Source organism: Podarcis raffonei, chromosome 9, assembly GCF_027172205.1.
Source record: "Podarcis raffonei isolate rPodRaf1 chromosome 9, rPodRaf1.pri, whole genome shotgun sequence".
Taxonomy (NCBI): domain Eukaryota; kingdom Metazoa; phylum Chordata; class Lepidosauria; order Squamata; family Lacertidae; genus Podarcis; species Podarcis raffonei.
The window spans coordinates 76,956,562-76,973,991 of NC_070610.1; positions in this window are offsets into that span (position 1 = coordinate 76,956,562).

Consider the following 17,430-nt stretch of genomic DNA (forward strand, 5'->3'; position numbering starts at 1 on the left):
GGAGTGAAGAAGATGGTTGTTGTTTTTATTCTGTCTTTTATCAGGGGGTTTGGGCTGGATGTTCATCAGTATGCGGATGATACCCAGCTCTACCTCTCCTTCAAATCAGAACCAGTGAAGGTGGTGAAGGTCCTGTGTGAGTGTCTGGAGGCTGTTGGAGGATGAATGGCGGCTAATGGATTGAGGCTGAATCCTGACAAGACAGAAATACTGTTCTTGGGGGACAGGGGGGAAGGCAGGTGTGGAAGACTCCCTGGTCCTGAATGGGGTAACTGTGCTCCTGAAGGACCAGGTGCGCAGCCTAGGAGTCATTCTGGACTCACAGCTGTCCATGGAGGCACAGGTCAATTCTGTGTCCAGGGCAGCTGTTTATCAGCTCCATCTGGTACGCAGGATGAGACCCTCCCTGCCCGCAGACTGTCTTGCCAGAGTGGTGCATGCTCTGGTTTTCTCCCACTTGGACTACTGCAATGCACTCTACATGGGGCTACCTTTGAAGGTGACCCGGTAGCTACCACTAATCCAAAATGCGGCAGCTAGACTGGTGACTGGGAGCAGCCACCAAGACCACATAACACCAGTCCTGAGAGATCTGCATTGGCTCCCAGTACGTTTCCGAGCACGATTCAAAGTGTTGGTGCTGACCCTTAAAGCCCTAAATAGCCTCAAAGGCCCAGTAGACCTGAAGGATCGTCTCCACCCCCATCGTTCAGCCCGGACACTGAGGTCCAGCGCCAAGGGCCTTCTGGAGGTTCCCTCATTGCGAGAAGTGAGGTTACAGGGAACCAGGCAGAGGGCCTTCTCGGTAGTGGCGCCCGCCCTGTGGAACGCCCTTCCAGCATATGTGAAGGATATAAGCAGCTATCTTATCTTTAGAAGACATCTGAAGGAAGCCCTGTTTAGGGAAGTTTTTAATATTTAATGCTGTATTGTTTTTAACACTTGATTGGAAGCCGCCCAGAGTGGCTGCGGAAACTCAGCCAGATGGGCGGGGTATAAATAATAAATTATTACTATTATTTTATTATTATTATTACAACCCCCCACCCCAAAGTCCCTTGAAGGCCGCAGAAACAAAACTCCGTGGTGGGGAAAGGAAGGGGGAACGGCACAGCCAGAGAGGGCCTGCCCCATGGAAGCTGCCCAACCCGGGCCATGGATCTGAGGCCAGCCAGCACACTGATTTGGCCCACGTGGTTTCGAACCCTGAAAACCATGAGAAAGAACTAGGGAACTTACCTTCAGGCCTGGGTCCAACCGGGAGTATGTGGAGATTTCTGGGCGACCACCGTTTAAAAACCTCTGCCTTGGTCCATCGTTAATTCCATTTCCGTTGTGTACTTTCTGCTTCTTGCATACTGGGACGAGTGAATTTTTTTAAGGGCAAGTTACAGTTAAGCAAAGTAGTTGAGATCATAGAATGGCAGCGTTGGGAGGGACCCGCAAGGACCATCTAGTCCAACCCCCTGGCGAACAGCACCTAGCTTATATATATTATATGCTCTCTCCAGAGACACTCACCTGGCACCTTCATTATACATCTTCAAGCGCAAGGCAAAAACTTTCCTCTTCAACCAGGCCTTTGGCTGATTGACATCTGATGCCTTTTCAAATATGTTGCAAGATGAGGGATTATTGCTTTGTTTTTCTTGTTTTCTCCCTATGGAGACTGATTATTTTATTTTATTTTTATTTGGAAGAGTGTTTCTAAACCAGCGTCAACATGGTGGGTAAAGTAAATGCTGTACATTTGAACACACCACAAAACTACAAAATCCTTTTATATTGTTTTAATTCTATTAGACTGCGGCTTTTTGTTTTTTAATTAACTTCTACGTGTTTTTAGTTTTTCTCTGTTTTATTTGTTTCGTTTTGTTTTATCTGCGTTTTGTCTGCCTGTCGGAAGCATCCTTGAGTCCAGGTCTGGCAAAGAGGCAGGTTTATAAATTACAATACACAGAGCAAACGAAGCAACATGGGATCAGATCCATTCCATAAAAATGTTTGGAGAAAAGGAAGTGTTTTCAGCTGGCGGCAAAAGACATTATTGTGGGTGCAGGTGTCTGGCTTCATGGGGAAGACGGTTTGGAAGTCCTGGTGCCAATTTGCTAAAACTGCAGAAACCGAATGAACCCGAGATAACTGCGAGAACCCCACAGTCGAAATGCCTTTTACGAAAACCCACGAAACATGCAGACAAAATGCAGCTACAGAAATGCAAACCAAGCCTGGGGAGCTCACCCCCTCTCTGCCAGCAACTCCTCCAAGAAAGCTCAGGGTGGGAAATGTAAAGATTTCCTAATTTTGCACGCACAACAACCCTGTGAAGTAGGTCAGGCTGCGAGCCAGAGACTCACCAAGGTCTTTTCTTTTTAAATGCAAGGTCTACACCATGGGTAGGCAAGCTAAGGCCCGGGGGCTGGATCCGGCCCAATCGCCTTCTAAATCCGGCCCGCGGACGGTCTGGGAATTAGTGTGTTTGTACATGAGTAGAATGTGTGCTTTTATTTAAAATGCATCTCTGGGTTGTTTGTGGGGCATAGGAATTTGTTCAATTCCCCCCCCCAAAAAAAATAGTCCAGCCCCCAAGGTCTGAGGGACAGTGGACCAGCCCCCTGCTGAAAAAATTTGCTGACCGCTGGTCTACACCCTTACAGCCAAGGAAGGCTTTTACGCTTATTTGCTGGGATTTTACGCTCAAATTTCAGACCCAGGAAATGCACCTGACAATTTGAAGTGCCTCTGCCCTCCCTTTCTCGTCCACTCTTTCTCAACTGGGGTCAGAGCCCAGCAAGCACTCAGGAGAGTGCTGCAAGTACTTACTTGAGGTGCATGCAAAGGAGGCCCCAATCCACTGGAATCCAAAGAGTCAAACAGCAGGAAAAGTTTGGGCAGCAATTGCTTGCATTTAAAAGCAACCGTCAGGCAAGCAGAATTGGCTCCTCAGCTTTATCCCAGGTGGGATATAAATGCCCCGCCCTCCATTTGCAGTGAAAAGGGGCAGATCCAAGACACAGGCACCGAAAATGGCCGCAATACAGAAGGCACTTGTTCAGGAGTAACCCAATTCGTCTAGTTGGGGCTTCTCCCAGGGAGAACAAACTGAGGACTGAGGCTACCCAAAGCCAAAAATCACTGAAGCCACAATCTTCCATTTGTTTACTGGAGAGTAAGCCCCCTCCCAAACTCAGTGGGTCTTACTTCTGAGTAGGTCAGATCCACACCAAACATTTAAAATAATCTTAGCCGACAGACAGTAGCAATATATGAAACAACACAATTCTTATAACTAACATCCTTTGTATTCCCAGTGATGTGAACAATGGTAAAACAAGAAATTAAAAATGACTTCCAATTAGTCTCGCTATACTTTATCTGTTATCTTATACCGCACAGTTACATATTTCTTATATAGCTTCTGTTAACTTCCCTACAAACTTATATTTATACAATGCAAGGTTCAGTCTAATTCTGCCAAGAAGCTTCATTTTATACTGTAATTTTTATACTGTATTCTGTTTGTTTGTCAATTTATAGTTTGTTTATAGTTTATTTAATTGTATATTTGTCTGTTGGTTTGTTTGCTCTCCTGGAATAAATGTATCTATTTTAAAACAATAAAGTAAAAAAAAAAAATCTTAGCCATGACTTCCCCTATAGAATACCGGAACTATGGTTTGCTTACGAGTCTCCTTGACCTCACAGAGCTACAATTTCATCTCTTTTACTGTTAATTATCCTTAAAACGTTTAAAACTGCTTTTAACAGTTAATTTTAATAGTCCTTGTAATCCGCCCAGTGGTTTTATTACAATCAAGCGGTGTATATTTTTTTGTTAAATCGGTTTTTAAAAATTTGTGTGTTGAAGAACTTTAAAAACAGGTACCTAGACTGGAGGGATTTCTCCCAGAAACTCATAAGCAAAAGAATGGGGGCTTTTCCAAGGGAAAAGAGAGGGCTTTGCTGAAACGCAAATGGGCAAACTCAAAAACAAGGAGGCTGCAAAGAACCACATCCAAAGCAATGTTTCTTGTACACTTCCAGATTATATGCGCCATTTCATTCCACCAATCAGAGGATCGCAAGGTTTTTTTTAGCTTTGCCCAAAGTTGTTTACACTTTTTCAGCTAGGAATCAACAAAAACAACACAGCCAACGTCAGTTGACATAAGTCCAGATTTTCCCAGACATTTAGCCAATTTCCACCTGGACACTTCTCTGAATTCTAACAATTTAATATTTACAGTACAGTAATGAAAAGGGACGCGGGTGGCGCTGTGGGTTAAAGCCTCAGCGCCTAGGACTTGCCGATCGAAAGGTCGGCGGATCGAATCCCCGCTGCGGGGTGTGCTCCTGTCGCTCGGTCCCAGCGCCTGCCAACCTAGCAGTTCGAAAGCACCCCCGGGTGCAAGTAGATAAATAGGGACCGCTTACTAGCGGGAAGGTTCCGTGTGCTGCGCTGGCTCGCCAGATGCAGCTTGTCACGCTGGCCACGTGACCCGGAAGTGTCTCCGGACAGCGCTGGCCCCCGGCCTATAGAGTGAGATGGGCGCACAACCCTAGAGTCTGTCAAGACGGGCCCGTATGGGCAGGGGTACCTTTACCTTTACCTTTAATGAAAAGGGATGCGGGTGGCGCTGTGGGTTAAACCACTAAGCCTCTTGGGCTTGTCGATCGGAAGGTCGGTGGTTCAAATCCCCACGACGGGGTGAGCTCCCGTTGCTCGGTCCCTGCTCCTGCCAACCTAGCAGTTCGAAAGCACGTCAAGTGCAAGTAGATAAATAGGTATCACTCTGGCAGGAAGGTAAATGCCATTTCCGTGCGCTGCTCCGGTTCGCCAGAAGCGGCTTAGTCCTGCTGGCCACATGACCCGGAAGCTGTACGCCGGCTCCCTCGGCCAATAAAGCGAGATGAGCGCCGCAACCCCAGAGTCGGCCACGACTGTACCTAACGGTCAGGGGTCCCTTTACCTTTAACTTTACCGAAAAGCAGCTAGTTCTGTACTGTAAAAGGCAGCTGCAGGGCCTTTGAGTTTGGCTAGGCCACACAGACTCAAAATAAAATGGAATCATCCCCCCCAGAAAGAGTTTTATGAAATGATTATTTCCTCCAACACATGCAAGGATTGCAACCTGTTAGGCAAGCAACTGCACAGACTCCCAAGGGACCTCTCTCTCTTACTCTGCAGGAGGACAGCAACCCTCTTTGTGCTACTCTGGAAGTAACAGGGCAACCCCACCCACGCCCCCTCATTTTCATAAGGTTTTCCTTCCAGAGTAATGGCTCAGAGTTTCATTTTGCTGCAATGTTTAGCTTATTTGTCTTAGTTGCTGCTGCTTTGTTAACAGAGTTTTATGGGTTACAATTGTTCTTTTGCAGATTTGTTAATGATTTCGTATTGCGTTATTGTTATTTACTGTTTGTAAGTCGCTTTGGGATTCAATCAATCAATCAATCACCCCACCGACCATACTACCTCTCCCCCTGCTTTGCAAAGAATCCCCTCGGCTCTTACAGGCCACTTACCGATGTTAGCAGCCCTTGCAACTGCAGCCTGCAGCGCCTGAGCACGTGCAAAGGGCAAACCGCTCCCTGCAAAACGCCCCCATGGGGACTTCAGTGCCCCCTGCTGGCCGCGTTTATTATGGCACTTAAGGAACGCGCTTTGGGCATCTTCGCCGGTCAAGGTCAAGGAAATGGGTCCATTTACAAATAAAGCTGTATTCGATGGATGAAAGGACATATGGTTTTTGACATGATTGAGAATCGCATAGCCAGGGACGGAGAACTTTAAAGCGTTAAGGCCAGAAGGCGGAAAATATGAGAACAATGAAAGAGGCAGGAACGAAGATTTGGAGATATGCTTCAGAGTTCCAGACTATGGGGAGCCTGGAAAAATTAATAATTACAATTTGGACTACAATTTGGACTTTTAAAATTTTTTAGTTTCTTGAGTTTATGATGCGGGTTATGATGCGGATATGTTGATTGGCTGTTTTTATTGGAAAATCAATAGAAATGATTTTAAATAATAATAATAATAATAATAATAATAATAATAAGAAGAAGAAGAAGAAGAAGAAGAAGAAGAAGGATCCTGCAAAAGGACATGAAGGCATAAGAACCCCACCTTCGCCAGCTCTGGCCCCAGCTTCAGGAACATGAAGAGGTAGACTGCCTCTGAAGCTGGATGCTCCATTTAAACCAACAGATTTTTCTGGACTACAACTCCCATCAAGGACCTGGAAGCTGAGCCTTATGAGGAATGGTTGAAGGAGCTGGGCATGTTTAACCTGGGGAAGAGGAGACTGAGGGGTAACAGGGACGCCACCTTCAAATATCTCCAATGCAAGATGGAGCAAGCTTGTGTTCTGCCAAAGCAATAATAATAATAATAATAATAATAATAATAATAATAATAATAATTTATTATTTATACCCCGCCCATCTAGCTGGGTTTCCCCAGACACTCTGGGCGGCTTCCAACAGAAGACTAAAATACAATAACCTATTAAACATTAAAAGCTTCCCTAAACAGGGCTGCCTTCAGATGTCTTCTAAAAGTTTGGTAGTTGTTTTTCTCTTTGACATCTGGTGGGAGGGCATTCCACAGGGCGGGCGCCACCACCGAGAAGGCCCTCTGCCTGGTTCCCTGTAACTTGGCTTCTCACAGTGAGGGAACCGCCAGAAGGCCCTCGGAGCTGGACCTCAGTGTCTGGGCAGAACGAAAGGGGTGGAGACGCTCCTTCAGGTATACTGGACTGAGGCCGTTCAGGGCTTTAAAGGTCAGCACCAGCCCTTTGAATTGTGCTCGGAAATGTACTGGGAGCCAATGCAGATCTCTCAGGACTGGTGTTATGTGGTCTCGGCGGCTGCTCCCAGTCAGCAGTCTAGCTGCCGCATTCTGGATTAGTAGTAGCTTCCGGGTCACCTTCAAAGGTAGCCCCACGTAGAGCGCATTGCAGTAGTCCAAGCGGGAGACAACCAGAGCATGCACCACTCTGGCAAGACAGTCTGCGGGCAGGGAGGGTCTCATCCTGCGTACCAGGTGGAGCTGATAAACAGCTGCCCTGGACACAGAATTGACCTGTGCCTCCATGGACAGCTGTGAGTCTAGAATGACTCCCAGGCTGCGCACCTGGTCCTTCAGGGCCACAGTTACCCCATTCAGGACCAGGGAGTTCTCCACACCTGTCCGCCCCCTGTCCCCCAAAAACAGTCCTTCTGTCTTGTCAGGATTCAACCTCAATCTGTTAGCCGCCATCCATCCTCCAACCGCCTCCAGACACTCACACAGGACCTTCACCGCCTTCACTGGTTCTGATTTGAAAGAGAGGTAGAGCTGGGTGTCATCTGCATACTTAATGGATTCGGATTGCAAGAAAGGAGATTCCAACTGACGTCGGGAAGAACTTTCTGAGCGCAAGAGCCGTTCGAGAAGGGAACGAACAACCTCAGAAGGTGGTGGTCTCTCCTTTCCAGGAGTTTTTTTTTAAACAGAGGTAGATGGTCATCTGTCAGGGATTCTTTAACTGCGAGGAGTTCGGCTGGATGACCTTTGGGGTTCCCGATTCCAACCCTGCAATTCTACAATGCTGCGAAAGACTTGATAGGAAGATGAATAAATGGGGTTTGCAGGCCTTGAAGCACCCCTTACCCTTCACTTTTGCAAATAAGGCTCTCAAACCCGTGGCCAAAAAAAGAGGGTTTAGATATTTGGGAGCCTGGCTTTGATTCTCCATCTTTGGCACAGACTTATTTCTGCTTCCTCAGTTTCTGTACCTGTAAAGTGGGGAGAGGTTTTTTGCAAGGGCACGCAAGCCACCACAAAACGAAACAGACAAAAGGCCTCAAAGATTAAAAACAAACTTTCTCGCCTTTATCCTTTAACATCCAGACAGAGAAACGTGTCCCCCCCCCCAGCTCAGTAATGACTCCAAGGAAAACAAATCAAAACTTTCTCCCTTCCACAGAACTCAGCTGGCTTATGTGATAAGGACATATTTTTCCTCCATGGGAAGGCTTTTACAAATTTGTTTCTGCTTTGTTTCAGACCAAAAGACTCTCTCTCTGCCTAGCAGTCATTTCAGGCAGCATGCATGACCCAGTTCAAAGGTCTCTGGTGCGAATTCTGCCCTGTTTCCATTTATTGATTGCATTTTTATTCCACCTTTTTTCTCCTGGAAACTCAAATCATTCTCCCTCTCCTCATTTAAGCCCCACAACAACCCTGTGAGGTAGGTCAGGCTGAGAGGCCACACCCGGTGAACTTCAAGGTCGAGTGGGGATTCGAACCCGGTTCAACCCTCTAACCACTACACCATACTGCCTCAGTGGGAGGGGTTTTCAGGGGCTCATGTCCAGGAACTGACCTGAGCTCTACAAAATACCCATTTCACAGAACGAAAGCTGGCAACGTACAGAAACCAGCCCACTACCAGAGATTTAAAAGACCTAAACCCTCAGCCATAAAACACCCCACATTAAAAAAAAAAATGGGAAGGGGTTGCATGGTGGCAAAAGACAGGTTCCATGTAAAGTACAAATGAGGATATCATTTATTTGTGTAGCCAAAGCCATTACAAAAATACATAAAAACAATATACACAAAAATACACCAAACAGAATATAAGACATTACGCAGTTAAAATAATTAAAACCAGGTGTTCTTTCAGATAAGTTTTCTCCCCTGGAGAATTTAGCTTATCATCCACACAAAATTTTCTCCTTAAAACTGCTACTCTGAAGGCAAAAAAAGGCCACTTTTTTGGAGGCTTAGGGGAGACCTAATTTAAAAAAGTTAATCCGGTACCCGAAAGATCTCTCAACTAGGAGATTTAAATCTTTGAACAAGGATGCTCTGAAGTCTGAAGCAGTGGGGTAAACCTTCAGGGCCATGGAGAGTAAGAATCAGTGAATTAAGGTGTTTCTAGAGACTGTCCTTCCTCGTGGAAGGACCATAGGTGTAGCTCACCTGGGCAGGTAGGTTGCAGGTTGGGGAAAAGGAAGACCCTTTGCCCAGAGAGCCACAGGGAGGGGGGTTCTCATTCTCTCCACCCACCACATTTGAGACCCCCACCAGGTTTGCCAAAGGAAGATGTTCATTAAAAGTCACATTCCTGGCAGCAACCTCATTCCACAAAGAATGAGAGCACAACACACAGCCCCCCTCAAAATGAAGGAGTTGTGTGTGGGGAACCCTTCTGGTGGGGTCTGCATGCTGGCTGTGGGCGTGGCCAGGTAGAAAAGTGGGAGGGGCAAAGGGCAAGGCTCTCGCTTTTGCATGGGAGGCCCCGATCCAGTCCTGCACCCTCTCTGGTAACTATATTCGTAATGTATTTTTGTCGGTGTTTGTCCTTTGATGCTATGGCCTGTCGGCTACGCAAATAAAGTCTATTCTATTCTATTCTCCATCCATGTAAGCCAGGGGTGTCCAAACTTTTTTCAAAGAGGTCCAGAATTTATATATCTATCTATATATAGAGGGGACATGGGTGGCGCTGTGGGTTAAAGCACAGAGCCTAGGACTTGCCAATCAGAAGGTCGGCAGTTCGAATCCCCACGACAGGGTGAGCTGTCCCATAAATCTGGAATACAGATGTAAATGTGGATTATAGAGCTACAATTGAGAAGACTGGTGGCATGATGAGGATTATCCAAAATGGAGCTATGTTTGAGAAGCTCGTGCAATGTTATTTGCAACACCTTGTCCTTCAGCACTTCCCAGGTGAGCAGCTGGTCTGCCTGCAGGATGGAGATCAGGTCTTTATAGATCGACCAGTAAACTGCAAAGACACATATTGGCAATGAGGACTCTGAGGCGGCCACAGAGGACATCCGCTGCCAAGGAAATGCCTGCAGGACCCCCACCACAGCTCTCCCCAATGCCAGGTCCTCAAATGCACCGGTGGGATAAAACAGGGAAAGTGTTGGGTGGGCACAAAGTGATTTTCTGAACCCCCACAAATGTCCAACTTTCAGTTCTACAATGCTATGATTCTATGATCTGGACATTGGCAAAGGCAACAAAAGGCTGGTCTTTCCTTGGGTTGGCCAGACTCCTTAGACAACAAGAAACTGAGTCTTTTAGTGCTATTGGTCCAGTATTGTGGAAATCTCTTTCAGCAGAGATTCAGCAGGTGCCTTCTGATGGTTCCCCCACTGCGAGAAGCCAAGTTACAGGGAACCAAGCAAAGGGCCTTCTCGGTGGTGGCACCCGCCCTGTGGAACGCCCTCCCACCAGATATCAAAGAGAAGAACAACTACCAGACTTTTAGAAGACATCTGAAGGGAGCCCTGTTTAGGGAAGTTTTTAATGTTTAATAGGTTATTGTATTTTAATATTCTGTTGGAAGCCGCCCAGAGTGGCTGGGGAAACCCAGCCAGATCGGCAGGGAATAAATAAATAAATAAATAAATAAATAAATAAATAAATAAATAAAATAATAATTATTATTACAACTCATAAACGCCTGCTGCTGAAAACTTTTATATTCCATTAAGCTTATTGCAGGCAATTAAGACTACCTCTTTCCTTCCATAGCAGTTAGCTCATTTCTGACTTTAACTTTTTAATGTTTTTTATTGTGTGGTTTTGTGCACAATTATTGTAAACTGCTCTGATATTTGTAATGATTATTATTATTATTATTATTATTATTATTATTATTATTATTATTATCATATATTTATTTATACCCTGCCTTTTTCCCTGAGGGACTCAAAGTGGCTTACAGATAAACTAGAGACATAGGGAAACAATATTGTGGTATGTACCGGTACTTTTTTTTTTTAGAAAGGGGGGGGGAAGAGAATGTGAATAAACATCCATATTCTCTTCATTTATATAAGCCTTCTTCCAGAAAACGTCAACTTTCTATACTTTTCAAGTAGCCTGTCATTACCTATCCTGTTAGCATCATGGTGTCAATTCTAAAAAAACAAAAGCAGCTCTGTAATGATCAATGGGCAAGTCACAATCAATTAATCAATCTTTATTGTGGTCAAAGACCAGACAACAGAAATAACATCAGTAACATGTACATCATCAGCATAAAGGGGCGGATGCGGTGAACAAAATGAAAAATTCCCTATATACTTATTTACATTAAAAAATAACACTCCCTCTGCTAAAATCTATGATCCAGAGTTTAAAAGCAGTATTTATTCACCGACCATCGCTGTCACTGCAGCCTGTCTTGTCCTTGTTGCCATAAACCAGAATATTCAGATGGCCAAGTCACAAAAACTTTGCGATAATCCCATTCCAAGAACTTCTGAAAAGAAAGAAATGTCTCATTTTTGTTGCAATGTAGGGAAACAGGGGAGTTTGGAGCTGCAAAGATTACACCCGCACTGTTTGTTCAACCTTTCTTCCTGGAAATTCCCAATTTCATCTCTTTCTCCCTGTGTATGGCTTGTTAGTATCCATAAATCTGTCTCTGTCCCACACACATTCCAGCACCGAGGACACACATCTCTGCTCTTAAGGATGCTCATGAACCCAACTTTGGCTTCGGGCCTTCCTCCGTTCTGGCCAATGGTTCCAGCAGCCCTTCTCCGAGGACACCTGGGTTCAGGTAGGACCGGACTAACAAACCCGCTGAATTGCAATTCCGGGAGGCGGGGACTTAGGGGGTCGGCCCCTTTTCCATGCAGCGCCGCAAAGTTTGCAGTGTTTTCTTGCAAAGCGCGCAGAAGGAAAAAGCAGCGCGTGGGAAGCAGGCGCGCGCGCGCTTTCCCTTTGGAGATGCTCCTGGAGAGCCTTGATGCACTTTGGGAATTTCCCGTAACTGGTGTCCAGTTTTCAGCAAAGCCTTTCCCGGAAATCGTTTCATCCATAAGCAGACACTGCCGACGCACCCCCCAAAAAACTTGCTGTGAAACGAAACCGACTCCCGGGCTATGAAAAGGGCATCCGCCGTCGGAGGCTTTCGAGGAAACGAAAGCGAAGGGAGGCGCCGGTCGCGTTTCCACGGTTTGGACGCGAGCTTCGCCTAACCCGGTTTTCGCCAAATCCGAATCCTCCGATGAAGCCAGAGGCGCTCGCAGGGTGCAAAGAAAGGAGTCCTTTCTGGGATGTGGCCCTCGACTTTACGCACACATTTGTGTCATCGTGCCTCTCCAAAATGGTAGCTGCTCATGGGCCTGGGGGGGCAGTTGTTGTCCCCTTCCCCAAGAATTCCCCCCCCCTAATATTCTTAAAAGGGTCTCTTCTCCAGTCTTCAGAGAACAGCTGGAAATGGGGAGGCAGAAAAAGGTCCTCCTTTCCTTCCACTCTGCAGTTTTAATCTGAAATCTTAGGCGCAGTACTGCGCTCAGAGCTCAGAAGCTGCTTACGCTAATGAAATTCCCTGTCGCAAAATGGGCCTAGAACAATGGGAGTTTTGAACACTGGTACCAACCAAGGAGGGTTGCCCTTGGCACTGTGGGTTAAACCATAGAGCCTAGGACTTGCCGATCAGAAGGTCGGCAGTTTGAAGCCCCACACTGCTCCTGCCAACCTAGCAGTTCAAAAGCACGTCAAAGTGCAAGTAGATAAATAGGTACTGCACCGGTGGGAAGGTAAACGGCATTTCCATGCACTGCTCTGCTTCGCCAGAAGCGGCTTAGTCATGCTGGCCACATGACCCGGAAGCTGTACGCCTGCTCCCTCGGCCAGTAAAGCGAGATGAGCGCCACAACCCCAGAGCCAGCCATGACTGGACCTAATGGTCAGGGGTCCCTTTACCTTTACCTTTATGCGTCCCCCCGCGTCCCCCTCAAGAAAAGCACTGCCTGCAGCTGATTTTTATTTAGTGCATTCAAGAAAGTTTGATGTACGAGTGAAAACCTGACATCAATGCAATTATTTGTTGTTGTTTTTTTAAGAAAGGATCATGCAGAGTTGCATGCTTGCATGTTTGAGCTGTAAATTTGGAGCATAGGAAACTGCCCTATGCAGAGTCAGGTCCTTTGTTTCTCTAATATTAATTATAAAATATTCTGTGATCATAGAACTGTAGAGTCAGGACCCCGTGGGTCATGTAGTCTAACCCCCCGCAATGCAAGCGAAGGGGAAAACTATGTCTTCTTGTTTTATCTGAATTCGTTTTGCAGCTTAGCCATATGCCCATGAACTTCAGCTAGCCCTTTTCAGTAGACTGATGTTAATAGATAGCGACTATAGCAACCAGATTTCCCATGCTCTGGCAGAAGGCAAGGAATTCAGCGGGTTAGAACGACTATATCAATCGTCAGTCAATATAGAAGAATGGAGTCAGCCACGGAGAACCGCTGCAATTAATCATTAGTTAATTAATGAGGATGTTGAGGAATAGCGGCATTTAATCAAAAGTTAATGAATAAAGGAAGGATGTGAAGGCTTTCTGAAAAATCCCTCATTGGCTTTGCCTCGCCACTGTGTGTTGTAATGGTTATACAGTGGTACCTCTGGTTAAGAACTTAATTCGTTCTGGAGGTCTGTTCTTAACCTGAAATTGTTCTTAACCTGAAGCACCACTTTAGCTAATGGGGCCTCCTGCTGCCGCCGCGCAATTTCTGTTCTCATCCTGAAGCAAAGTTCTTAACCGGAGGTACTATTTCTGGGTTAGCGGAGTCTGTAACCTGAAACGTCTGTAACCTGAGGTACCACTGTAAATTGTTTTGTTCTAACCATATCATGGGCTGATAGGAGACACATGTGTGCCATAGAAATGCATAAGAACAGGGGTCAGCAAACTTTTTCAGCAGGGGGCCAGTCCACTGTCCCTCAGACCTTGTGAGGGGCCAGACTATATATATATTTTGTGGGGGGGGGGAAATGAACGAATTCCTATGCCCCACAAATAACCCAGAGATGCATTTTAAATAAAAGCACACATTCTACTCATGTAAAAACACGCTGATTCCTGGACTGTCTGCGGGCCAGATTTAGAAGGCGGTTGGGCCAGATCCGGCCCCGAGCCTCAGGTTGCCTACCCATGCATAAGAATGTTCTTCACTTATAAAGGTAATAAGGCACATCGCAGTACTCCTGTGGCTCCTTCAGAGAGACTTGTCCTTGCGTGTGTTTGTGCCAATAATAGGCTTTGTTTTTGCTCAGAGTTTGTTTCTGTCTGCCACTCCTTTGGGGAATCCGCGGCCAACAGACCCCTTAAAATCATCACAGGAGTCACAGCTCAGGGAAATCTCTGTTGTACGGCCATCTGCATCTTTCTTTTTTCAAATTGTTTTTATTAGAAGATTTTCTTGGGTCCATCTGCATCTTTCTGGTGCAGCCGACCAACTTAGCAACCCCACTGGAGTTCAGACTATTACATACATACATACACACACACATACATACATAATTTTATTCGTATGCCACATTTCCACACACTCAAGGCCGCTTCCTACATGAAAAAATGAGAGTAGTCATTGCGATCCATAGTTAAAAGTAAAGGTAAAGGTAAAGAACCCCTGACAGTTAAGTCCAGTCGCAAACGACTCTGGGGTTGCGGCACTCATCTCGCTTTATTAGCCGAGGGAGCCAGCGTACAGCTTCCGGGTCATGTGGCCAGCATGACTGAGCCGCTTCTGGCGAACCAGAGCAGTGCACGGAAACGCCGTTTACCTTCCCACCGGAGTGGTACCTATTTATCTACTTGCACTTTGAGGTGCTTTCGAACTGCTAGGTTGGCAGGAGCAGGGACCGAGCAACAGGAGCTCACCCGGTCGCGGGGATTCGAACCGCCGACCTTCTTATCGGCAAGCCCAAGAGGCTTGATGGTTTACACCACAGCGCCACCCGTGTCCCATAGTTAAAAGTAGAAATCGACAAATGCGTCCTCATTTTTGCTCTCTTCAAAATATGGCAACCCTAATTTATTTGTATTTTTTAATTATTAGATCAAAGCAATTAATGTATGTTTTAACCAAGTTAGCCTGGTTGAGCTAACCACATTTTCTGGTTCCAGATGACAGAACAGAATAATTCAGTCTTTGGCGTTTGTAGTTAATTGTTTCCTTGGAGTGAAACGACTCCTCACAATGGAATTTAAATGCAAGCAACCGATTCTTATCTGCAAAGAGATTGATCACTTCTGGACAATGCTGGGATAGTGTCTTTCCTTAGCTTCTTGACTATGTCCAATCACCAGCATGCTTTAAAAAAACACCACCAGCTAGCCAATAAATAGCCTTGCGGCACCTTGAAGACTGAGGAATGCATAATGGCGCAAGCTTCTATGGACTGCTTTAATAGTTATGCTGGGTCACAGGAATATATGTGCATGGTTTTCCTTTTTTTTGCAAAGTGTGAGGTCGCTGGAAATGAAGTGCAGAAAAAAACACAGCTGACAGCTGCAATTCGTAAAACAGTTATTGGAAGCATAGATATCCTGGCATTTGTTGTTTAGTCGTTTAGTCGTGTCCAACTCTTCATGACCCCCTGGACCAGAGCACGCCAGGCACTCCTGTCTTCCACTGCCTCCCGCAGCTTGGTCAAACTCATGCTGGTAGCTTCGAGAAGACTGTCCAACCATCTCATCTTCCGTCCCCTTCTCCTTGTGCCCTCCATCTTTCCCAACATCAGGGTCTTTTCCAGGGAGTCTTCTCTTCTCATGAGGTGGCCAAAGTCTTGGAGCCTCAGCTTCAGGATCTGTCCTTCCAGTGAGCACTCAGGGCTGATTTCCTTCAGAATGGAGAGGTTTGATCTTATCCTGGCATAGGTATGCCAATTAAAACATAATGTGCTGAAAATAGTTTAATCCACAAGTGTTAACACTGAACTGCTTGATACATTTCAGTTCAGGGGTTTCTATTTACAGTCTCCTTTTGATACTGCATGGCTCCAGGAAAGCCACTATTGAGGACCAGGGACATTTCAGCTGTGTTGTAAATAAAAATATGCCCTTTTCCCTTATGGGGTATCCAAGAGCCCATATAGAGTCCTTACATAGGTTCCCTATTGGTAGGAGAAAATAACAGAGGCCAACCAGAGAATATTGAGAAGCAAAGCAGCTAGTAATCCTGATCTTTATTGATCTGTTGCAACATGGTGCTCCCCTCACACGCAGGAAAGGAGGAGGACCCAGAACCAAGGTGTGCAAGACCTTATAAAGACTTTTGAAATTCCCATCCTCTAGATCAAGACCACCCCCAGAAACATTACACATACATCACAGAAGGGGTGTAACCTAAGACCACCCCTCAGATACATCCCACCTACATCACAGAAATTTAAATGTTGTTTTTCTCCTGTCACAGTTTATCTCCTGTCTGGCAAGTTACTTGATTGGATTTCCTGGGGAGCCTGGCCATTCTTTTGTAGTGGTAAAATACTTATTTCCTGGGCCAGGTCACAGGCTCACACCTTATTCATATCTTAAATGTGTCCTTAAGACAGGATTTGTGAGGAAAGAGACAATGGGGAGGCTTTTCCAGTTTAACCTTGCAGAGAAAGGATTTGGTCAGTTTAGGAATCAAAATGGTTCCAGGTTGGTCTTCCTGTGTTGATCTATGTATGTGCAGTTATGAACATTACCATATATCTAAGACCATAAAATTCCTATCACAGCTGCTCAGAACACTTTGCAAATGACCTTAAAGCCCAAGATGAAACCATGCATCCTCTCAATACAAGATCTTGTGCATCCTAAAGAAGCTTGCAATTTCTGTCATGTTCTCCCTCATCTGCTTGGCTTTGGTGTGCAAGGTGTAAAAACACTTCTGCTCAGACAGGCCACATCTTGAAAAAGAGGGGAAAGAGGAGACCCGGATAACAATTGACTGATCAGCTTGATGTTTATACCAGTGTTATAAGAAAAAACTGCTCCTTTCTCCCTTATGGGGTATCCAAGAGCCCGTATAGAGTCCTTATGTAGGTTTTTAATCAGTAGAAAATAACAGAGACCGACCAGAGAATATTGAGAAGCAAAGCAGCTAGTGAGCATGATCTTTATTAGACTGTTGCAACAGGGTCCCCCGCTCACCCCACGCAGGGAGGGAGGAGAGGAACCCAGAACATTGGTGTGCAAGCTCTTATATACTTTGAAATTGCCTCCCCTGTAGTTCACGACCACCCCCAAAAACATCATACATGCATCACAGAAGGAGGTGGTCCCCAGCAGAAATTTGAGTGTGTTGCTTCTCTCCTGTCTGCCAGGATACCTGATAATGCCTTATCTGATTGCCTTTTCTGGGTAGCCTGGCCATTCCTTTGAGATGGTAAATACTTAGTTCCTGAATCTCTTACACATATTGAGAGTGCTCAGCTTAACAGATACTTGCCAGGCTGTATTCGAAAAGGGAGGTGTAAGCCCCTACAATCCAAAAACAATTGGAAAGCTTTTCGCATTTCCTTCCTCCTTGCAGAGAAATATTTGAGGTCAATTTGGGAGAGCCAAAATGGCTTCAGGATTGTTCTCCTGTACTATTTCAGACACGTGGTTTATATACTTATGTATGTGT